Here is a 25224-nt window from a genome sequence, read left to right as displayed (position 1 = left end):
CTTTATGCTGCAAGAATAGTGTATAGTGGCCTTAGCATAATACAGCTCAGTCTTCAAAAATCCAAGTGACTACTGACTGAGGTTTTGTCTACACAGGAAAGTTTTACCAGTATAATTATACCTGTATAGTAAAATCAATGTAATTATACTGGTAAAACTCCCCATATGGACACTCTTATTTCAATACATGGGTTTGTCTACTGGTAAAATAATACCAGTATAAGCTAAAGTGTGAATTCAATGCAATATAGTTATTCTGGTATACTCCTCCATATGTGCATGCTTATTCTGGCATAAACTAAACCAAAAAAGGCCAGTTTATGTTGCTTGAGAAAGGGTTTAAGCTAAACTGAGAAGATCCACTCTTACTCTAGAATGAGTGTGTCCATATGGGGAGTTACATTGATATCATTTTAACAGTGTAACTATACAGGCATAATTGGTATGAGTTTCCCATGCAGACAGGCCCTAAGTGTTTTTTTCCCCTCAGTTTAGTTTAGCCCCCTCCCTAAGTGATGAACTAAACTGAAGAAAGCACTCTACTTGAATAAGAATGTCACCATTGTGAGTTATACCACTAGAACTATAACAGTTTAAATTCACACCTTATGTACACAGCTATAACTTTTCCATGTAGACAAGCCCTGAAACTGATAGCTGATAGCTGTTCCGTGGTCTTTGGGAAGTGACATGGTGGCCTGAATTCAGACCTTATTAGACACATTTCCACATTGATACAATTTGTACTTGTCAATGGTTTTCTGTCTTAGTCAAGAGGCTTGAATAAACACAGATTGAACTGACCTCCCATCCTTTGAGGACTGAGGCATCAGGACCAAGGCACCTTTTTGGGCCCATGTGGATGAAACTGAACTGCTGCTGTAGTCGCTGTAACTGTTCTGTAGCTAAACAGAGGAATTCACTCTCCGGCACTCTCCTTCCAGGACCTTTAATAAAATCCAAATTCATTTAAAATTGAAAAGAAACACAAGGAGATCTTAGGAGACAACTAGTTTTTCAGACACATTTGGATCTTATCTTTTAAATGTACAAATGACTTCAGCATTTATGTGAGTTGGAAAGGTTTAGTTTGCCCATCCTTAAAGGATTTGTCTACACGTGGAGTTGTTCCTGATTAACTCCATGAATGGACACTCTTATTAGGGGACAAGAGTGCCTTGTTTCTGGTTAGTTTAATGAACTTTGATGCGTTCAGTTTTACTAAGCTAAAGGCTTAGGGCCTAATTCTCATTTATCCTAAGGGCTATTCACACTGCTCTGGCAATGTGATGGGGCCTTGAAGTGGGTTTAATTTGTAGCTGAAATTACACTAACAGTCATTAAAAGGCCCCTTTACCCTGCCAGATTAATATAAAAAGGCCTTGCCTATTTAGCATTAGCTATCTTAAATATTTCTGAATTTCTAGTTTCCTACAGGCTTCTGAAGATTTCTAAGTAAATAAAACTTTCATTGGTGTTTATGGTCAAATGGAATGTCCAGAGTGCTTTATAAGACATTTCATGGCAGATCAGTAGCACATGGATTATATACAGGCAAATCAGGCAAGCATAATGTGCCCTTGACCTCCCTTATGTAGCATTAATATCAATTTATTTGCAATGCAATTGGAGAAATAGAGGGAATACAGAATGGGACACAGGGGTGATATCATCCCTGAACTGTCCTGAAAACCAATGGGGGTATCATATAAATCAAACAGAGTGCAACTGAAAATTCAGTATTAAATGACTGAAGTAACTTCATGAAAGATTTTTAAAAATAAACAAGCAAAGTAACGGTGAATATATAAATATACAGGGATAGATTGTGCCCTTGCTTTGAGGGGATTTGCAGGGGTCTAAGGGTGCCCTAATGAGTTGCCACATTAGCCTTGACCAGACAGTTGTTCCAAGTGCAGGAGGGAGAGCAGTGATCAAGTGCATCATACTCCCACCTCATGAGCAAGTGGGCAGGGAATGGGGGTAAACAAGGGGAAGGAAATGGGTTACTCCTCGGGGAATTCTGCACCACTGCACAATGCAGAATTTTGAAGAAATTAATTTTGTGTGCACAGAATTTCCTTCCCCCCACAAAAATGGGTTGCAGAGCTGCTGGCTCGCAAATAGAAGACGCTGCCCAGGGGAGGGGGAAGAGATCTAGAGGGTTCCCAGCGGATTCAGTTTCTCGCATGCCCTGCGGGAAGGAGATGGCAGCATGCAGGAAACTCCATGTAAACCTGGGATTGAGCATCAGGCTCTGGGTCCCTGGGCTCTGAGAGATAAGGGGGCAGGTGTCTGGGCGGTTGGGGACTCCAGCACCGTGAGAGGTGCAGGCAGAGTTGATGGGGGAGCGGCAGCCGTCGACTCACTGCAGTGAAGACACCGCGGTGAGTAGATCTAAGTATGTTGACTTGAGCTACATTATTCACATAGCTGAAGTTGCGTAACTTAGATTGATCCCCTCCCCAGTGTAGACCAGGGCTAGGTGTGTGGGGAGTGGGTTTACTCCCCACTGACAAAGGGATGAAGTAACTTACTTCACAGACAAGTGAGGGGCAAATCCTGAAGTCCTTTCTTAGGCAAAACAGTCATCGGCTTCACTTAAAGTAGTGCCTGATTGAGGGCTGTGGGATTTGTCCCAGTGCCTTTTGGCTCAAATCAAGTGTAGGATCATTATCTATGTCCTCTGCAAGGGACTGCACTTGCAGTGGAATGGGCTTGATGATCTAATAGGATTTTCCATCTCTAATGTCTTTGAACATATAGCTCTCTGCAAGGTCTAGTGTGAAATAATATAATATGTTTCAAAAGAAAAGCAGAACTGAAACAGTTGGGAGTTTTAACCTGATTTGTAAGTCACTGAACACCAGACTACACATTGTGTGTTGATGGGAAGAAACTGGATGAATAATGGATTTCAAATTTAGTTGGTCTATTGAGATGCTGAGCTTTTGGGGAAGAGGCAAATAGATACTTAAGCTTCGTTACTATGCAAGTGCTAACTTAACCAATCTTTCTATTGACTCAGTGGGCTTTGGGATCAGAATCTTAAAGAATATGGATTATTCTGTGTACCAGGACTAGGTGGTTTATGGGATTGAAAATAAATCTTTCACTTCTACGTCACAAGGTCAAACCTGGTCTATATGGATAGTGACCAAAAGTCATTATCTGGCGACTGTTTGTTGGTCTTTGTGAAGTGAGTGGGTGGTCTCAGTCCAGTTTCTAGTAGAGAAGAGTCTATCCCAAAACCCTCCATCACAACTGGCACAAATTGATACATGTTTGTTACACATCAGAGGAGAGGCCAAGAACTGAACAGTGCTGGGAGACTGACCAATCCATCCTTTGGAGTGGTTCCTCCAAATTGGGATTGAGACTCATTTGTGGGGAAAACATGTACTACTGCCCATCCTATACTTGTTCTGTGTGTCAAAAGAAGGGGAAATAATTTAAATAACCTCTGCATTTTTAGAGAGAGTGCCCCCTCCCACAACACCATCCCATTAACTTGAGCAGAATTTATGGCAAAAGACAATGGATTAGCGCCTCAGCTGATGTAAATCAGTGTCACTGAACAATGGAGCAAGGTTATTTACATGATCTGAGAATCTGGCCTACTATAATTCTTCCCGAATCAAATATTTCTTCATTTGATTCTCATGAGCCCATGTTCTCGCTATAAGTGTACATATGGTGGTTTTGTGCTGGGCATAATTGAGCAAAATAATTATCATGCATAGTCTCTTACTAGGTCTGAACAGTACTGTACAAAACAAAACAATGCACTCTGCTACAAATGCAAAATCAAACCAGATAAAGGAGACTTTTGGAAAAGTTCTGTCAAGAAAGATCTATTTGCCAGGCGACTTTTCTGAGCCCATAGCAGGCTATAAAGATTCAGGGAGAAAATGTGTAAAAGGAATTAACATAACTGACACCAAAGAAGTGTTTGATAATTGTTCTCAGTAAGCTGATCTGATGCAAAATAAACAAATGAGATTCTTTGACAAAGCATTAGCACATGCAGTCACACACATATGCCTAACTGCTTTTTGTTGCTAAAAGCACTGTGTGTTTTCAATTACACTTCCACCAATGTTAAGGGCACACACACAAAGATTCTTACCTGGCCAGAAAATGGAAAATTAAACGCACCCCAAATAAATAACCCCTTTAGAGGGAATATTAAGGGTGGGATTAACAAAAAAACTCACAAAACCCAGGGATTTAATTCTGAGTTCAGACTTCATAGATATCCTCATCTCCATTGTGTTGTGTTTGTGCATTTCAATATATATTGGTCCAAATATTGTTCAGTGGCATTTGTGTTATCCCATTGAAGTCAATGGGCAACATTTATTTTTATTTTTTCTCCTTCTTTCAGTCCCAGAGCCCCAAAAGATATATTCTCGGTAATAATGTTTGGAAGGTAGAATATTTTGTGTACAGACACTCCTCAGTACAATGTATATTCAGCTCAGTTTTTCCTAAAACACTTTGGGACAGATCCTCAGCTGGTGTAAGTGGATGCAACCCCATTGACTTCCATAGAGCTACTGATTTCCAGCAGCTGAGGATACAGCTCATTATGCTGCTGGTACAGGATCCCCCCCGTACAATACACCTTGCAATAGGATGCAGTGTGTTTCAAATTCTCTCTCTGGCTGCTCTATATAAGATACAGCCAGATCAGTATTCAGAGGCAGTTTTGCCCCCTGTTCAGCTATGTAGGAGCCAGTCATTCACAGCCTTTGCTCACTATGCAGTAAAATCCCCTCCCTTAATCTGGGCATGAACAAGCAATGGGGTGCAACTCCAGCTTTGGGGACTCCAGTAGAGGCTACTGACCTGATACTCCCCTCTGCAAGCAATTGGTATGGGAGGGTTAGAGATGGACAAGGAGTAGAAGGAGCCCTGGCCATGGCCCTAGCCCCTTTGCTTCCCAGTCAGAGCAGCTGGCCAAATGCACAGGGGAAATAAAGTGCTCCACAAAAAGGGACAAAGACACATCCTCTCCCAGAGCAAGTGGGCAGCACTGTGAATTTAGGCTGTGAATTTTAGTCAGCTAAAAAGAAAAGGAGTACTTGAACGAAAGCTTATGCTCAAATAAATTTGTTAGTCTCTAAGGTGCCACAAGTCCTCCTTTTCTTTTTTGCAAATAGAGACTAACGGCTGCTACTCTGAAACCTGTTAGTCAGCTAAGAACATTTCATTGACTCACCTATTCTATCTACTAGCCATTGTTGTCTATAACTCTTAGAAGCAGGTCTATTCCTCCAGTCACTCTGCATGTTTGCTAATCTGTGTATGGATGATTCTGAAAGGTCATTGTGCCTCTCAGCCCCAAATATCCCCATGCAAGAGTTTACAGTAAAATGTATTAGCCATTAAGGAGACTGATAGAGAGCTCAATAACCTGCTACTGAAAAGGGGAAGAGATTTGTCACTTTGCAGTCTGCCCTGAGTGAAGGACAGCAGGGAGCCATACTGCACCAGGAGTGGACCAGGGAGGGAATCGTGACTTTGCTGTAGGGCAAAAATTAATCATCTACTGGTACATGATCTATTCCAATAGCAGATTGCTCCCAGTTCTACATTGGTTCAGCTGCACTAGCCAGTGTGTTGGGGGCAGAGACAAGGCCTTGCACATTGCTCATCTGCATGACAGAGGAATTTACAGCCCTGTGAAGAATGCTCTTCTTACTGTGGAGGAGTCTGTTGGGTGCATAGCCCCTCCCCCACAGCAGCAGAAGGGGTCACTGTGCCCCTCTTACTGTCCTGCTCAAGTGCATAGGCCACTGGACAATCCTTCCCTAAATAGGAAAAGAAAAGTTATAGCAGAAATGACTTGCTTAACAACTGCACTATTGCAAAAACTATTTGTCATTAGCTGGCTAGTGAAATAAAAGTTTTGAAACAATTTGGCAATTCCAACAAAGTCAGCGTCTTTGTAACCTTCTCAAAATGCTATTCTCTCCTGAGGATTGTTATCCTGCTACTGTGCAGTCCAGGCTTTTTGACATGTCTAACTAGCACTGAACAACCTGAGTTTTGGCTAACTGCTTAGGTCAATAGGGGATAATACTCCCAATCCTACTCCCATTGGATTGAGACTTAGGATGAAAAGCCCTATATATAAAGTACCAAGTAATATTTTATTAATTAAGCCTCTTGAGGTTTGCCCAACACTAACATAGCCTCTTATATGGGGGACTTTTGATGCCTAATGTCAAAGCTCCAGCCTCTCTTACACTGTAATAAATCAATAATGACTTGTAGAAAATGGATATGTCACAGGGCATTCTTCTCACCCCTAGGGGGTGCCTTCTTGTAGCCATGTCTGGGGATTAGCGCCACTCAGGTCTGACAACCCCTTCTGCTACATGCCCTGCCATCGCTCTCTTTCTCACTCTTAGTATAGTCTTCCCCTTTCAGGGTATCAAAGTCCTTCGACACTAATGCTCTGAGGCAGTCCTGCTTCTCATCACTATCCTGATGGTGCCACTTTCCCAGTGGTTGGTAGGCGCACCCACTACTCTGAATTCCAGTACAGGGATCCTATACCTAACAACTGTGGCCTGGTTCTCTCAGCCCCTGTTGCTCCTTCCCTGGACTGCTTCCCCCACTCTGAGTGTACCAGCTCAAACTCCATTGTCCCAGGGAGTAACTGCTGACTACTGAACTTGGTGGCCTTAAACACACCTCCCTGCTCCTAGAGAGTAGCTACAGACTACTACTCTACAGCCCCTTTCTGTTGCCAGCTTCCTGTCTTTATAAACCCAGCCCAGCTACTCCCCCAGCTGGATTTCATCAGCAAATTAGGCCTTAGCATTCCCTGGCTTTCCTCCAGGTGTAGCCTATAGGTTAATTGGCCAAATTTATCCCTTCAGGCCTTGGCCTGTTGGGTGGATACCCCATCACAAACTGAGATCAGTATCAAGTCACTAAATTACTGTCCTGGCATGCACTGCACTGCAATGTAATGTAAAATTTCAATCCAGATTGTCTTCTCCTGCAGACAATCCAGTGAGAGGACCATTAGCTCCTCAGGGCAGGTACACTCTGCGTGGTGCAAGTTGTCCTATTAAGATGTGTAAAGATGGAAGGAGGGGATGGGGGTTAGGCGTACTACCCCATAGATCTTGGGAATCTGTAGGGAAGAATACACACAGACCCATAGAAGCAAAAACCATTCAGCTGGAGGACTTCTTCCTCTGCTCTGTATTGTTATCCTCCAACTAGGCATGGACTTGGGAGAAAACTATTTACAGTGTTACAGTAGTACCAGTTGCTCAGTCAGAATTGGGGTCCTATGGTCCCAAGAAAATATTCCCTGTCCCAAGGATATGTCATAAATAATCTACATGGCTCTCGTTTCTTCTCCCTCTAAAAAGAAAGATGGCATGAGATACAGTCCCCTTTCTTGCTGCTGCTTCTGCTGTCTTGGTTTGTTTGCTGTATTCTCCATCTGAGAGCATTTGGGAATGCATCTTTGGTAACTATTTCTGCAGCTGTTTGGAAGCGATTTGACACCACAATGCTGTATCTGAAAAATTGTCCCAGATGACTATTAAAGTCTAGGTTTGCACCATAAAATCATTAGGAGTAATCCTACACCACAGCAGAAAATCCTTCCCCAAGAGCTGATTCTGCAGAGCAGTGGTTCTCAACCAGGGGTCTAGGGCCCCTGTGGGGCAGAGGCCACGAGCAGTTTTCAGAGGGTTGGCCAAGCAGGAGCAGTGTTAGACTTGCTGGGGCCCAGGGCAGAAAGCCAAAGTCCCACTGCATGAGGCTGAAGTCTGCGGCCCTGAGAAAATTAGCTTCACAATGCCCCCAGTGGCATGGGGCTCTGGGCAATTGTCCTGCTTACTACCTCTTAATGCCAGCTCTGGCTTTTATATGCAGAAAGCCAGTTATTGTGGCACAGGTGGGCCATGGAGTTTTTATAGCATGTTTGGGGGGGCCTCAGAAAGAAAAAGATTGAGAACCCCTGCTCCAGAGTATCATCCCCTTTAGCAGAGAGCTGCTTCAAGCCAGCAGAAGGTTCTGAATTACAGGAAGGAAGGTGAGAGCTCAGACGTTAAACTGTTTCTGTCTTTGTTACCTAAGCAACATCCACTGATTGTAAGGTCAAGGGAGTTACTCCAGGGACAATTTCAGCCAATTATGTATGTCTGCAATGTTTCTTCTTCCTTTTTCTTTTTCTTCATAGGTCCATACACACCATGTTAGAGGAGCTCCTTCAAAACACAAACCATGCTAATCATCGTTTGTTGGGCCATTGAGGACAAGATGTAATAGTTGCAAGTCCTAATTCATTGCTGCACCCAAGTTCTGCTCAGCACAAAGGGTTTGGGGCAGAGGTGGCTTTCTGCAAGCTCTGTGTTTCCTGGGTAATTTCCCTATGCCAGGGTATTTCCTGCTGACTATAGTCACCAGTGCCAAAGAGCTGTATGGTTCTGATCAAGCAGGCCCTAAATTTATAAATTACGTGCTAGAATAGAACAGGATTTCTAAACAGCTATGATTGGTTCATAATGGCTATACACATTCTATTTTAACTCTTACAGTGGGTATATTTGCATTGTTTATTTACCAGGGTAGATGGGACTTTTGGGATCCGTTGCTCCCAGAAGGGAATTTGCTGCTCTTGTCTTGTGAAATTCCTTTCAGATATGGTGTAGGAAGGGGCTGCATGGCTTAAGCCAGTGTTTCCCAAACTTGGGACGCCGCTTTTTCAGGGAAAGCCCCTGGCGGGCTGGGCTGGTTTGTTTTCCTGCCGCATCCACAGGTTCGGACGATCGCAGCTCCCACTGGCCGCAGTTCGCCACTGCAGGCCAATGGGGGCTGCGGGAAGCAGCGGGTACAGTTTGCAGCAGCAAACTGTGGCCAGTGGGGGCCGAACCTACGGATGCGGCTGGTAAACAAACTGGCCCAGCCCGCCAGGAGCTTTCCCTGAACAAGCGTCCCAAGTTTGGGAAACACTGGCTTAAGGGATTAATAATGAGAGACAAAGCCTTTCACCACTAGATCACTGATGTGAATCCAGGTCAGATCTGTAGTGACCAAAGATCATTACTGTCAGAATGCTCTTTGGTGCTGTATGCAAAATGAGTTCGAAAGTCTCAAACTAATTGACGGTTGACAAATCCTGCAGACCTGCTTCTCCGCTGTCTTGCATTATCACTTATACCTGTGCAAAATAGATGTCAAAAACTAGCAGTCTTACTTGGGAGCATTTTAAACTCCCTTTGCACACGTGCTAATCATTACACAAGCTATATGGCAGTGAAGAATCAGCTCCATTGTCACAGCGTCGCTAATTAGCATCTTTGTTTTTTCAGCTGAGAGGCCAAGGACTGAATGGGTCATGGAAATTGAAACCATCCTTTCACCACTGGAAGTGCAAATTCAAGACAGAGATACATCAACTGCAACATTGGTAATTGGTAATCATGGTAATTCTGCTTTTGTCATGTATTAACCTGGTCCTTCTGAATCTTGGAAATGCTGATTATAGAACATTCATGAGTCCTGAAATAATTTGTGTCCTTCGACACAACATAGTGGTCTTTTGACACAGCATTCATTTATGCCATAACAACCTATTGTGACAGTTGAGTTTATCCTATTGGACAATGAGAAAAAAGTGTCAATTTTAACTAGTAGGAAGGAGTTTATAGGAAGTTGCACTTGTACTGACCTATTCTGTGGATAAACTGAGGACTTCAAATTTCTAGAAGTATCTATTTCAAGAACTCAAAATTCACTTTAATCCCATCCAAGCACCCCAAAATACCCCAAGGTATTCATGTTTCAGTTTTCTGCAAGCGGGTACTGTGAAAAGCAGCAGTGATATGTGCAGAAATCTAATATCCTTGGCAAAATTCCAATTTGGGTAATTACATTCTGCCTACCTAAATTTCTACTTATAATTCATCTGGAGACATTAGAGTATTTTTAATTTCTCCACCTAGAAACTATGTTATAATGTTAAAGGCTCAGAATGATTGATGTTTTCTCTACCCTCCACTGAGTCCATTTCAGTGAGGCAATAGAGAAGTGATACTTTCAATATAATCTAGAATGTGTTTTGGGGTCTGTAGAGATATGTTTGTAGATGATTATAATTTAGAGACACTCCCTCATAAGGGACAGCATTATGAACATAGGAATTTGGAGATATGCCCTGTAGGTGGGGGTTAGGAATACAGCATTGCTGTGTGCAGCAAATCATGACAGAAGCTCTCCAGTTTGTTTTATTAAAAGTTTTATTCCTTTCTCAGTCATATAGTTGGTTATTTAATGAATCCCAAGATCATTACATGGTGTCAGAAGTGCTGAATGAGAAGGAACGTGCAGTCATTTTGAAGTTAACTCCTGTGTTTGCAACTGAAAGCAGAGACTAAGGTAAACACCATAAAAGCATGTGGAGCACCAGGCACAGAGGCTTTTGCATGTATTTGGTGAGCACAATAGTAGCTTGAATAGCTTAAGAAGGCGGGGGGGGGGGGGGGGGAGGAATGGATGTGTTGCAACCTCCTTCCTGTCTGCAATTGTCAGGCAATGTTGCAGAGAACTGAAAAAATTCAGACATTTGAATTGTATTTAGCAGCCATAGGGGCAGAAGAAAAAAATGATAAAGTGAAATAATCAGTCTTTTTGCATGTTGTTGGGGAGGAAGCATTGGATATTTATAACAACCGTAAGTGTGAAAAAGGTGAAAGCATGAAGTTAAATAAAATACTGACTAAATACGAGGAAGATTGCATGCCAAAAAGGAATTAAAACTTTGAGAGAGACACATTTTTTACATGCATGCAAAAAACTGATGACCCTATAGAGTAATATATCACAGAATTAAGGAAATTCAGTAAAACCTGTGACTTTGGTGAGTTGATAGAATCTCTGGTCAGAGACAGAATCAGTTGTGGTATTAAAGACAATGTGGTAAGAGAGAGACTGCTCCGTGAAGGAGATTTAATGTTAGAATAAGTTCTCCAAATATGCAAGGCAGCAGAAACTGTGAAAACTCAAGTGAAAGAGCTGAATTCAGAAACCAGAAGTGGTTATCTGTATAATAAGTATTAAAGAATATAGCCAGAATAGGTCAAATCAAAAAGTTGAACCACTCAATATGAAAACCACTGCTAGGAGGAAAATTGGGTACAAACGGTTATGTGGAAGGTATGGATCACAGCTTGGACCCAAACACTATGTTGCCTTTGGAAACTTGTGCCTTTGAAAATGTGGGGAAAATATTCATTTTGCAAAATGCTGCAGATCCCAAATGCAGCAAAGTCAGTGCATTCAGTTAAAGACAATCTGGTTGAGGAGTTTTTCATAGATGTACTGGGGTCTACCAAACCTGATGAGAGGAACCGGGTACTACGTATGGAACAATTATTTCACTGAACTAGACACAGGAACTCATATTCTCTGTACAAGATTATGAGAGACTGAAAATAGGACCAAAACTGGGACCAACAATAATAAAGGTAACTAGTTATTCTGGAACAAATATACCAGTGAAGGGGAGGTGCACTGCTAGCATCAACCAGAAAAACACCATGTGCAAGCTCCAATTCATTGTAGTGCCCAAGGAGGTGACACCAATTTTAGGCCTGGTTCCATGTGAGAAACTCAATCTGGTAAAACGGTGCTTTCACTACAAGATCATACTGAACCTGGCGATGAGGCACTCTTTTGGGAATATCATGACCTGTTTCAAGGGTTGGGTTGCTTGCAGCATGAACATATAATCTGGATAAACAAGCAAGTCCCTTCAGTTATCCATCCATGTAGAAAAGTGCCATTTGCACTCCATGATAAATTCAAGGGTGAGCTTGCATGGATGGAAGCAATGCAAGTAATACAAACAATTGATGATCCAACAGAATGGGTGAGCTCTCTCATCATTGTGGAAAAAAGTAACGGCCAGCTATGCATATGCTTAGTTCCCAGAGACCTCAACAAGGCTATAAAAAGAGAACATTTCTGAATATCAACCAGAGAAGAGATTATGGCTCAGGTTGCAAATGCTCAATATTTCAGTAAATTGGATGCATCCTCAGGTTTTTGGCAGCTAAAATTAATGGAAGAAAGCTCAAAACTATGCACATTTAATACCCCCATTTGGAAGATACAGATTCTTATGCTTACTCTTTGGCATAGTTAAAGCACCAGAAATGTAGCACAAAACCATACATATGATCTATGAACTGTGGAAAAGGAGCAAGATCGTAGACTTTGGGAAGTCCTGGATGAAACGAGAGCTGCAAACCTCAGACTAATAGGGAGAAATGTGTTTTAGGTGTTACAGAACTGACTTTTGTTGCGGACATTATTTCCAGTGAATGTGTAAAACCTGATAAGAGGAAGATTTCAGTCATTGAAATGATGTATGTCCCCAGTCAAAGAAAGATGTCCAGTGGTTTCTGGTATGATGTGATGCTCCATATTCTTTATAGAAATATGCTTATGCTATAAATATGGCATAACAAAGATCTATTGTATGCAAGATGGCTCATGTAAGATATCATTGGAAAGGTTATAATTTACTGAATGTGATTATCTGATTTGTATGCATGTATCATTTCTGTATCTGGAGTTAGGAATATTGACTATGTAACAATTACAACTGTGATTATACTTGGAGCTGCTCACCAGACAGTAAGCAATCAGCCTTAATGGGCCATTAGGAAAAAGACATTGAGTCTTCGAAGATGTGGATCCCTCATCTTCCAGGATTTCCTTCCTGTGAACATTGCAAATAAACCTGGTTTCATAGTTGCTTTGACACTGTAAGGTCAGGTGACAATGTCACCTGGTAAAAAGTATCACTTTGAACACTACTTGTACTTTTCCACTGGAAACAAAGGAGTCTAGTCTGTAAAAAGACATAACTGGAACTCTAAGCTACGGCCACTCTGCAACTTGCCTAAAACAACTTTTAGGGTGAGAAATTACATTCTGTAATCTGTTTCTTGAGTGTATTAAGCCTAGTTTGCGTGTTTTGTTTTATTTGCTCAGTAATCTGCTTTGTTCTGTTTGCTATCCCTTATAATCACTTAAAATTTACCTTTTATAGTTAATAAACTTGTTTTTTTTAATTATAAAACCCAGTGTGTGCAATTTATAACTGGGGGGGGAGAGTTGTGCAAATCTTCTTCCACCTTGAGGGAGGAGGCAAATTAATGAACTTACATTGTATAGATTTCTCTACAGCACAAGACAATATTATTTTGGGTGTCCTTTCCAGAGGGGAGCTACACTTGAGTGCTGGGCAATTTCCTAGCTGAATCTTCCCATAGAGAGCTGCTTGCAGACTCTGTGCAATTCTAAGGCTGGTGCATCCCTACCTGTGGGTGTGTGCTGCCAGAGGCCGGAGAGGCTGATTCAGCAAAACAGGGAAAGGGGGACCAGGCTAGTGGAGCGCCAGGCAGGTTCAGTGAAATCCCATATATCAGGTGGCATTCCGAAAGAGGGGTCCAACCTGTCACACCTGGGAATTGTTAATTATCTTGGAAAATTCATACCTAATCTATCTACCAAAGCAGCAGCTTTGAGAAAACCCCTGGAGAATAAAAATGAATGGTACTGGGGCGCAGAATAGGAGGAAACATGGGAAGGTTTAAAACAACAGCTGACAGAAGAGCCAGTGTTGAAGTTCTGTGCACCAGGAGGGCCTATTAAAGTTTCATCAGATACTTCACAGTCTGGGTTAGGTGCAGTGATTTTACAGAAGCATGAGGATTGTTGGCAACCAATAGCATATACATCCAAATCACTGACTGAGGCAGAAACCAGATAGGCAGAGATCAAAAAGGATCTTCTAGGAATAGTGTTTGCCTGTGAGAAATTCAATCAGTATATTTATGGACAGACAGTGGAAGTTGAAATGGGACCACAAGCCCCTAGTAGCATTATTTAGCAAACTGCTAAATGACTGTACCTTAAGGATTCAAAGAATCATGATAATGCTGCAAAAGTATGGTTTGCTTGTGACCTACATGCCCAGTAAACTCATGTTCACTGCAGATGCACTTTCCAGAGCAGTGGCTCCCACGAAACCAGTGAAGCCTTTAGAGACAGATGCAAGCCTATGTAGCTTTGATTGTAAAGTCAATTCCCATAGCCAACAGGAAACTGCAACAAATAAAACAGGAAACACAGAAAGATGAATCATTGGGAATCCTTAAAGAAGTGATAATTAAAGTGTGGCCTGAAGAAATAAGCTATTACGGTCCAAGTGTAACAGGTTTCAGAGTAGATCCAAGTGTAAGAGGCTATTGGAACTGCAGACATGAACTTACTGATAGATAGGGTGATTTTCAAGGGCAGTAAGGTTATAATTCCAAAAGAAAAGCTACAGAAGATCCACGAGGATCATTTAAGAACTGAGAAATGCAAACAACAAGCATGAGAGGTGCTATCTTGGCAGCAGATCAATCACAACATTACTAATGTGGTAGGAAACTGCTTTTCATGCTTGAAATACAACCCATGTCAACAAGCAGAGACACTGAGGCCTCATCCAGTTCCACAAAGGCCTTATGAGAAGGTAGTCGCTGAGTTATTTACCTGACAATCAAATAATTATTTAATAGTCAGAGATTATTTTTCTCTGTGTACAGAAATTTGCAGACTGCACAGTACTAAGTTAGTGAGAGCTGGCATGAAGGGAACCTTCTCCAGACATGGAATTCCAGATGAAGTCTTTAGTGATAATGATCTGCAATTTTCCAGTACAGATTTTAGGCAATTTGCCATAGATTGGGATTTTCATCAAAACATCAAATCCAAATTACGCCCAATCAAATGGACTTGTAGAAAGGTCTATACGGACAGTAAAGAACCTTATGAAAAAGACTTTTAACAGTGGGGGTGATTTGTATAAAGCATTACTAGTTTACCGAAATACACCTCTGGAGAATGACTTTCCTCCAGCTCAGATGTTAATGGGGAAGAAGGATCAGATCTAATTTACCAATTACTGATAACTTGCTGAAATCTCATCACAATGAAGCCATATGGAAGATGAAAGAAAATCAGAAGTGGAAGCAGACATATTATTTTGAAAAAAGGGCCGGTGATCTCCCATCTCTTAACCCAGGTGTTAGTGTGCCTGAAGAATCACACCTCTAATACTTGGGGCCAAAGGGATATCATTAAAAATCAGAAAAAAGAAAAGGAGTACTTGTGGCACCTTAGAGACTAACAAATTTATTAGAGCATAAGCTTTCGTGAGCTACAGCTCACTTCATCGGATGCATTTGGTGGAAAAAACAGAGGAGAGATTTATATACACACACACAGAGAACATGAAACAATGGGTTTATCATACACACTGTAAGGAGAGTGATCACTTAAGATAAGCCATCACCAACAGCAGGGGCGGGAAGGAGGAAAACCTTTCATGGTGACAAGCAGGTAGGCTAATTCCAGCCGTTAACAAGAATATCAGAGGAACAGTGGGGGGTGGGGTGGGAGGGAGAAATACCATGGGGAAATAGTTTTACTTTGTGTAATGACTCATCCATTCCCAGTCTCTATTCAAGCCTAAGTTAATTGTATCCAGTTTGCAAATTAATTCCAATTCAGCAGTCTCTCGTTGGAGTCTGTTTTTGAAGCTTTTTTTGTTGAAGTATAGCCACTCTTAGGTCTGTGATCGAGTGACCAGAGAGATTGAAGTGTTCTCCAACTGTTTTTTGAATGTTATAATTCTTGACGTCTGATTTGTGTCCATTCATTCTTTTACGTAGAGACTGTCCAGTTTGGCCAATGTACATGGCAGAGGGGCATTGCTGGCACATGATGGCATATATCACAGTGGTAGATGTGCAGGTGAACGAGCCTCTGATAGTGTGGCTGATGTGATTAGGCCCTATGATGGTATCCCCTGAATAGATATGTGGACAGAGTTGACAACGGGCTTTGTTGCAAGGATAGGTTCCTGGGTTAGTGGTTCTGTTGTGTGGTGTGTGGTTGCTGGTGAGTATTTGCTTCAGATTGGGGGGCTGTCTGTAAGCAAGGACTGGTCTGTCTCCCAAGATCTGAGAGAGCGATGGCTCGTCCTTCAGGATAGGTTGTAGATCCTTGATGATGCGTTGGAGGGGTTTTAGTTGGGGGCTGAAGGTGATGGCTAGTGGCGTTCTGTTGTTTTCTTTGTTGGGCCTGTCCTGTAGTAGGTGACTTCTGGGTACTCTTCTGGCTCTGTCAATCTGTTTCTTCACTTCAGCAGGTGGGTACTGTAGTTGTAGGAATGCATGATAGAGATCTTGTAGGTGTTTGTCTCTGTCTGAGGGGTTGGAGCAAATGCGGTTATATCGTAGCGCTTGGCTGTAGACAATGGATCGAGTGGTATGATCTGGATGAAAGCTAGAGGCATGTAGGTAGGAATAGTGGTCAGTAGGTTTCCGATATAGGGTGGTGTTTATGTGACCATCGCTTATTAGCACCGTAGTGTCCAGGAAGTGGATCTCTTGTGTGGACTGGTCCAGGCTGAGGTTGATGGTGGGATGGAAATTGTTGAAATCATGGTGGAATTCCTCAAGAGCTTCTTTTCCATGGGTCCAGATGATGAAGATGTCATCAATGTAGCGCAAGTAGAGTAGGGGCATTAGGGGACGAGAGCTGAGGAAGCGTTGTTCTAAGTCAGCCATAAAAATGTTGGCATACTGTGGGGCCATGCGGGTACCCATCGCAGTGCCGCTGATTTGAAGGTATACATTGTCACCAAATGTGAAATAGTTATGGGTCAGGACAAAGTCACAAAGTTCTGCCACCAGGTTAGCCGTGACAGTATCGGGGATACTGTTCCTGACGGCTTGTAGTCCATCTTTGTGTGGAATGTTGGTGTAGAGGGCTTCTACATCCATAGTGGCTAGGATGGTGTTTTTACACACTATCAGAGGCTCGTTCACCTGCGCATCTACCAATGTGATATATGCCATCATGTGCCAGCAATGCCCCTCTGCCATGTACATTGGCCAAACTGGACAGTCTCTACGTAAAAGAATGAACGGACACAAATCAGACGTCAAGAATTATAACATTCAAAAACCAGTTGGAGAACACTTCAATCTCTCTGGTCACTCGATCACAGACCTAAGAGTGGCTATACTTCAACAAAAAAGCTTCAAAAACAGACTCCAACGAGAGACTGCTGAATTGGAATTAATTTGCAAACTGGATACAATTAACTTAGGCTTGAATAGAGACTGGGAATGGATGAGTCATTACACAAAGTAAAACTATTTCCCCATGGTATTTCTCCCTCCCACCCCACCCCCCACTGTTCCTCTGATATTCTTGTTAACGGCTGGAATTAGCCTACCTGCTTGTCACCATGAAAGGTTTTCCTCCTTCCCCCCCCTGCTGTTGGTGATGGCTTATCTTAAGTGATCACTCTCCTTACAGTGTGTATGATAAACCCATTGTTTCATGTTCTCTGTGTGTGTGTATATAAATCTCTCCTCTGTTTTTTCCACCCAATGCATCCGATGAAGTGAGCTGTAGCTCACGAAAGCTTATGCTCTAATAAATTTGTTAGTCTCTAAGGTGCCACAAGTACTCCTTTTCTTTTTGCTAATACAGACTAACACGGCTGCTACTCTGAAACCTGTGATTAAAAATCAGGGGCATTCAAGGTCTTGCGTAGTCCGGACAGATGAGGGGGACACATTTAGCCATAATCAAAGGGGTCTACGAATAATTCCAGAAAGTTCCAACACACTGACAGTAGATGTGGACTCTAGCATTTCCCGTCTGACTGATCCTGTATCATGGACGCACAAAGAAGAAACTGTCAAAGAACAAGGGAACAACTCAGACTCTAATGAAAGGCTGATACTGAGAAGACCAAAGCTGGAGATCAAACATCCTGAAAAACTCCTAGAGACTTGCTAACCTGCCTAGAGAAGGGGTATTTGAGGAAAGTGAGTGGTAAAGACTCATTGGAGAGTGATGTGCTGGTAAGCTCTCTTTCTAGGTAATTGACAAATTGGGTTTATGGAAATGTACTACATGGGTTAAGAATGTAATGCATGTGTTATTAGATAGTTGTTAGCTGCTTTTACCTTTTATATATATAAATGGTATAGAAGAGAGAAATTGTTTTTCTTTAATAGGGAAGATATAGAGATATGTTTGTAGAAGATTATAATTTAGAGACACTCCCTCATAAGGGACAATGTTATGATGAGCAATTTGGAGATGCGCTCTGGAGGCTGGGACACACCCCATGGCTGTGTGCAGCACCTCACTACAGAAGTTCTCCAGTTCGTTTTATTAAAAGTTTTATTTCTTTCTCATTCATTTGGTTTGTTAATTAACGAAGCTCAAGATTGTTACAGGTCCTTCCTGGGTGATTCTGCATAATGGCAGTAATCATGAAAGGGAAACAGTTGAGTTTAAAAAAAAAGTGGACTGGATCCTTTGTTCTAGACACCAGACTGGAAGTGGCTGGGAAAGGTGCCTTAATGCCACTTTTTTTGCATTCCTCTGATCAGCCTGTGAGGTAATTTACAGCAGCCACAAGGCCTTATTGCCTATGGCCCCCAGGAATCCCCAAGGCATGGGTTTGCTCTGACGATGCTTCCTTTCCCTAGTAATTCCCCAGCTGCTGTGCCCGCTCCAGGGCACCTGGGGAGTTCATGAAACAATCCTCATGAAGCTAGTGAAATGGGCTCTATGTATTCTTTGTGCTACTGGAGGGGAGCAACAGAACCGTGACAGGGCAAACTGTTCCTTATTGGGGTCAATCTTAAATGATTAAAATTGAAAGATTTTTTTTTTTTTAAAAAATCTCCTTTACTTTTTATCATTTTGTTTGTTTTCATTGTTCAGACTGCAAAAACAAGACTGATCAGTTTCCCAGGAGGAATCTCCCTTGTTCTGCGACCCCCCCCACACCCCCACTATTTTGTTTTGGGCGTCACTTATGATTTACATGACCAAACACCTCTGTTCCCCTTGAACTAGGGGCCTCCCTGTAGCCAAGACTTAGATGCCTATCTCAGTGAGAGGGGCCGATGGCTTAGCAGACATCCATCCAGTGGGCAACTTTCATTGGCTAGCTGAGGCAGCTCCCCACCTGCTGTGTAGGCTTTATGGATTGCAGTCGAAGGGACCTATCTCTCCCCATTCATTGCATAGCAAACCTAAAGCCTAACTCAGGCTTTGTGAATTGCAGTGTGTTCTTATGGTTTTCTAGGCACTGCAATGCCTAAGTGTCTGCTTTGTTTTGCTTTCTGCCTGGTATGCATTAGCACGATGTGGCAGCGTTTGGCCTGCAAGCACTACATATTTAAATTTTTTTAAAAAGGTCTTTTCATTGGATTTTTTTTTAAAAAGGAAACACATCTCAATCTCAGTGTGTGTAAAACCTATTTTATTAACAAATTTTGGCCCTAAATTGACTTTCCAATGGCCTTCAATGTTCTGAAATATCTTCCCAGAACTCACACACTCCAACTAAAAGTGACTGCTCAGTTGGAAGAATCACAGGTTTCAGAGTAGCAGCCGTGTTAGTCTGTATTCGCAAAAAGAAAAGGAGTACTTGTGGCACCTTAGAGACTAACAAATTTATTAGAGCATAAGCTTTCGTGAGCTACAGCTCACTTCATCGGATGCATTTGGTGGAAAAAACAGAGGAGAGATTTATATACACACACACAGAGAACATGAAACAATGGGTTTATCATACACACTGTAAGGAGAGTGATCACTTAAGATAAGCCATCACCAGCAGCAGGGGGGAGAAAGGAGGAAAACCTTCCATGGTGACAAGCAGGTAGGCTAATTCCAGCAGTTAACAAGAATATCAGAGGAACAGTGGGGGGTGGGGTGGGAGGGAGAAATACCATGGGGAAATAGTTTTACTTTGTGTAATGACTCATCCATTCCCAGTCTCTATTCAAGCCTAAGTTAATTGTATCCAGTTTGCAAATTAATTCCAATTCAGCAGTCTCTCGTTGGAGTCTGTTTTTGAAGCTTTTTTGTGAAGTATAGCCACTCTTAGGTCTGTGATTGAGTGACCAGAGAGATTGAAGTGTTCTCCAACTGGTTTTTGAATGTTATAATTCTTGACGTCTGATTTGTGTCCATTCATTCTTTTACGTAGAGACTGTCCAGTTTGGCCAATGTACATGGCAGAGGGGCATTGCTGGCACATGATGGCATATATCACATTGGTAGATGCGCAGGTGAACGAGCCTCTGATAGTGTGGCTGATGTGATTAGGCCCTATGATGGTATCCCCTGAATAGATATGTGGACAGAGTTGGCAACGGGCTTTGTTGCAAGGATAGGTTCCTGGGTTAGTGGTTCTGTTGTGTGGTGTGTGGTTGCTGGTGAGTATTTGCTTCAGATTGGGGGGCTGTCTGTAAGCAAGGACTGGTCTGTCTCCCAAGATCTGAGAGAGCGATGGCTCGTCCTTCAGGATAGGTTGTAGATCCTTGATGATGCGTTGGAGGGGTTTTAGTTGGGGGCTGAAGGTGATGGCTAGTGGCGTTCTGTTGTTTTCTTTGTTGGGCCTGTCCTGTAGTAGGTGACTTCTGGGTACTCTTCTGGCTCTGTCAATCTGTTTCTTCACTTCAGCAGGTGGGTACTGTAGTTGTAGGAATGCATGATAGAGATCTTGTAGGTGTTTGTCTCTGTCTGAGGGGTTGGAGCAAATGCGGTTATATCGTAGCGCTTGGCTGTAGACAATGGATCGAGTGGTATGATCTGGATGAAAGCTAGAGGCATGTAGGTAGGAATAGCGGTCAGTAGGTTTCCGATATAGGGTGGTGTTTATGTGACCATCGCTTATTAGCACCGTAGTGTCCAGGAAGTGGATCTCTTGTGTGGGAAGAATGTTTCAGACAGGCTGTGGTTGATACCCCCAATGTAATTTGGGTCCTTTGGGGCCTGTAATATATCTTTCTGTGAATGATGCTGTCAGCTGCAAAGATAACATTAGACCATATGCATTTTTTCCGAATTGAGACAATGACTGCAGAATGTATGTTCTGAGAGCCACTAAACAAGGCAAACAGCATCCCAAACGTGCATACATACAGAGAAGGTTCATCCTCCCGCCCTCCACAATCACACACAGCACCGCTGATGCCCCCCCCCCCCCATTTTGCAATGAAATTGGGCATTCCTGGAGAGAATAGCAATTGAAAAGTAGGAATGTGAGTGCTGTGGCAAGGACAAAGAAGATCCTTTGGTTCCTGTGTCTGGAAATGTTCTGCACTAACCAAGCTGAAGCTGCCTTCTGAATTGTTGCTCAATCAAGACTACAAGGGTCAAGTACTATAGGGAAATGGTTCACAGATGTTTTCAGATGGTGGACTGCTTTTTACGATAGCCATGTTCTTCTGGATACGTGCCAGTCCAGGCTTTTGGCCCCAATTCCAGACATACTTTACAGCAACTATAGAGCTTGCTAGAAGTGAGCAAACTATTTGTAGTGAATATTTCGTTCTCAGTTTAGCCCTTTTTCAGTTTTCGAATGATTAGTAAACAGGCTTTGTTTTTCATTAATGTATTCATTACTTATAATTGAACAGATAAACAGTTTGTGAACGTATTTGAGCTTTTATGGTTTTTTGAAAACTATTTGCTGTCATTCTGTCTTCTACAATTTGATGTTCATTATTTGCAGTGTGTGATTGTTCACCTAAATCAAAGAGTATTGTTTCTGCTCCATGGTCGGATGAGTGAAACTTTATAAATCAGCTGAGAAGTGCAAATAGAAAATATCCATATTCATCTGTAAATATCACAAGGTGAGAGGTTCTCTAAACAGCTCTATGAATGAATGTTTGCTGAAAAGCAAACAAGGGCACAAACGTGGTCAAACTGAATGCCTATTAAGGATCAGAAGAAACATTTGTGAATATTATTGTTTGTTTTTGTATTACTGTAGTGACTAGAAGCTCTAGGCATGGACCAGATCTCCATTGTGCTAGGTGCTGTACAAACAGAACAAACAGCTGGTCCTTGCCACAAAGGGCTTACAATCTAAGTAATACTGTTTTGCAGTATTCACTCACTCTGCTGTGTGGCAACATGGAAAATGAATAGGACAGACTGAAGGAGGTAAGATGAATATGAACATGCTTTAATGTTTTTAGTTCAGCTTCTTGGTATTTATTCCCTTTTTTTTTTTTTTACTCTTCCTGAGTCTTTACATTTATTTGTACCAAACTTTGCCTTCATTGTGTGCAGTCCTCACTGTTCTCATCTCTACTGGGCTCTTTGCAGTTTGGTTCTGTCCTCCAATGTACTAGTGATTTCTTCAGTTTTCGATGTTGTCCTCAAATTTTATCATGATTGAACTTACAAGAAAAGAAACCCTGAACAAAAACATCAAGCATCCACATATGGAGTAGAGTCACTTGGCTGTTTTTGAGCTATAAATTGATCCAAAAAGCCTCTCACTCCTCAAAAACAGGCCTGACCAGGCTATGACTAGTAAGAAGCATCACTAATTGAAGACAGATGCATCAGTAATATTTCAGAAGCAACTCCACAGAGTACCTGGATGGCAGATTGCAGTCCTCTGAAATAGGGGTGTGTGAAACACAGTGAAATTACATATTTTTCAACATCTTATGTGATGAAAGTATTTTTTAACTAGAGGGAGTAGGACTGTGCATTCAAGTAAATGGAGTTGTGCCAGGGATGAATTTGGTCCATTAGCAAATATTTTTGCAACAGTTTTCTATTTGGTTGGAATTACAGTTAGTAAATATTTTGACTTAAAATCTGACATACTGAACCATACAGTTTTCATGAGTCATATTATTTTGTAAACTGTTTATTTTTTTAAAATGTAGGAAACATTGACTATGTCTACACTCCAGACTTCTGCCAGCATAGAAAATGTTGAGTTCAAATTTAATTCTAAGAGTGTGAAAATAATTCTATGTATTTTTTTCTCCATTCTTTGGGGGTGAGGGGTAACTCGCAGATCTGTGGGCCCAGTTCTGCAACTCTTACTTATTGCTGAGTGACACTTACTGGCTTGAGTATTTCCATTGACTTCAAAAGGGAGTACTTGCCAGAGTAGGTGCTACTTAATGTGAACGAAGATTACAGAACTCATCCTTGGCTATCAATTTTAACAACAGGAGCCCTGACTCTGCAGTCTTTTCTCAAGTGAATAGTCCCATGATTGAGTAGTCAGATTAGGGCTGCAAGGGCAGGTATTTTATTGGTGTAATGAGATATACATGTGTTGCAAGGTCAGTGAATCACTGAGAACATAGACCAGCTTTTAAAGTTCCTTAGGCACCTCAATAGGTAGGTAGGTGCCAAAATCCACCATGTAGGCACCACTGGCATTTTCAAAGTTGTAGCTCAGGTGCTACCTACCCTCCCTAGATTTCCCTCTGTCTGCATTTTCAAAGCAGCCTTAGCACTGCTGCTACCCTACATCTAATGAACTGCTCAGAGTCCTAGCTCAAGCCAAAGCCCAGAGGCCCAGAAGCAGAATTCTTAAACTAGACAGGGTGGCTTATCTTGCCGGCAGGACTCAGTCCTTTAAGCATGCTCTGTTATCTGTCAGACCTTGCAGCACCAGGGACAGATGCAGGCCACTGATAGGTATGGGGGCAACACAGCATTCCCACAAAAGACAACCAGGGCTTGGGGAAATATAGGGTGAGTGTGAGAGGGGTGTCCAGTTTGAGCAGGAAGTGGAGAAGGGGGAAGTGCCTATCTCTGATCCATTAGACAGGTGCACCAGGCCTAAGCCCCTTTCCTCTCCTCACCCCTTTCCATGGTATTCATTCCTGGCTTGCTTGCACAGCTCCTGGCTCAGCTGGCTGGCTTCTGAGGATCTCTTTGCTAGGCACTTAACTACCCCCATGAACTTTATAGGGAGCCTTGGTGGCATGGAGATGCTTAACTCAGGGCCGAAAATTCCACCAAGTGGCAAGCTTCCTAGGAGGTAAGCATTGCTCTGCTCGGCCCAGCAACAAATAAATCCCTTTAAAATTAGCCTCTGTGTGCCTACAAGTTTGACAGCAGTGCTGGCATTTTATGCAGTGTCCATTTTGTATCTATTTTTGATCTGCCATATTAGGCTGCTTCTGAAATCTTTTTCTCCCAGAGTTGGTTCTTCTTCCTTTTTCAGTTCTTGATAATTGGATAGACTGCAGTATTGTTTCCTTGTTCTGACCTGGTTAGTCTAAACACTTTGGCAGAACAATGATCAGAATGACACAGTCACAGGATCATTGTCACTGATGCTGAGGGAGAAACAGAAATGGAAGTTTCAAAGTCCAGTTTCCCTCTTTCTTCTCCAAGTCCGAGTGCACTGGCTGATAAAATCCATGGCATATGCTGAATCTCTCTTCTGTCTTTTAGCACAAGCCTTTTACTTCCTGTAAAACCTAATTGTGAGCAATTTGGCTCACTGTTTTGTAAAGAAAACTTTTGCTACTAGGTTAAATATTCAAAAGTACCTAAGTCACTTAGGAGCCCAAGTCACTTTTGAAAATGGAAATTAGGCTCCTCAGTCACTCAGGGTCTTTTGAAAACATTATCCATTGTATATTTGTAGTGAAGATGGGCCCAAATTGTACCTTTTGGATTTCATACTGGATTTCAACCCTCTCCCAAAATCCCCCGGGGTGTTTAGATTGGTGTTCAGAGGGTATGATTCACAGGAAAAAAAACTGTGACCTTCCTATTCATACTGCAAAGACATCACTAGCAGGTGTAGTCACACTGAAGTTAGTGAGACTGCTTGTGCAGGCACCTGCTCACCAGAGGGAGTAAGGGGTTCACCATATGGTATGGACTTGTAACCCAATCATAATGGAAACATTCCCAAGGCCTGTTAAAAGGCAAGGACAACTCAAAACACCCGTAACAAACTCCCAGAGCAGAGTGGTGCATGCTGTTGGGCAAGTGCCCTCAAGGTTCCTTCCTAACCTTGAACTGTAGTATCTGGCTGGTGAATCTTGCCCATATGCTCAGGGTTTGGCTGATCGCCATATCTGGGGTCGGGAAGGAATTTTCCTCCAGGGCAGATTGGAGAGGCCCTGGAGGTTTTTTTGCCTTCCTCTGTAGCATGGGGCATGGTTGACTGGAGGGAGGCTTCTCTGCTCCTTGAAGTTTTGAACCATGATTTAAGGACTTCAATAGCTCAGACCTGGGTGAGGTTTTTCGCAGGAGTGGGTGGGTGAGATTCTGGGCCTGCGCTGTGCAGGAGGTCGG

At 42.3% G+C, this 25224-nt stretch overlaps 1 long non-coding RNA gene across 1 annotated transcript; it reads left to right on the top strand.

Moving 5' to 3' along the window:
* Window positions 1-6731: 6731 nt before the first annotated feature.
* On the top strand, window positions 6732-25043 carry LOC122460731. Its single transcript, XR_006282203.1, has 4 exons — window positions 6732-6853; window positions 10353-10359; window positions 15570-15575; window positions 25033-25043. It is a non-coding gene; the product is annotated as an uncharacterized LOC122460731 (long non-coding RNA).
* Window positions 25044-25224: the final 181 nt, after the last annotated feature.

Source organism: Dermochelys coriacea, chromosome 1 (genome assembly GCF_009764565.3).
Source record: "Dermochelys coriacea isolate rDerCor1 chromosome 1, rDerCor1.pri.v4, whole genome shotgun sequence".
Taxonomy (NCBI): domain Eukaryota; kingdom Metazoa; phylum Chordata; order Testudines; family Dermochelyidae; genus Dermochelys; species Dermochelys coriacea.
Note: the sequence above shows the minus strand (reverse complement) of the source record. Positions and strands in the feature narration are given on the sequence as shown.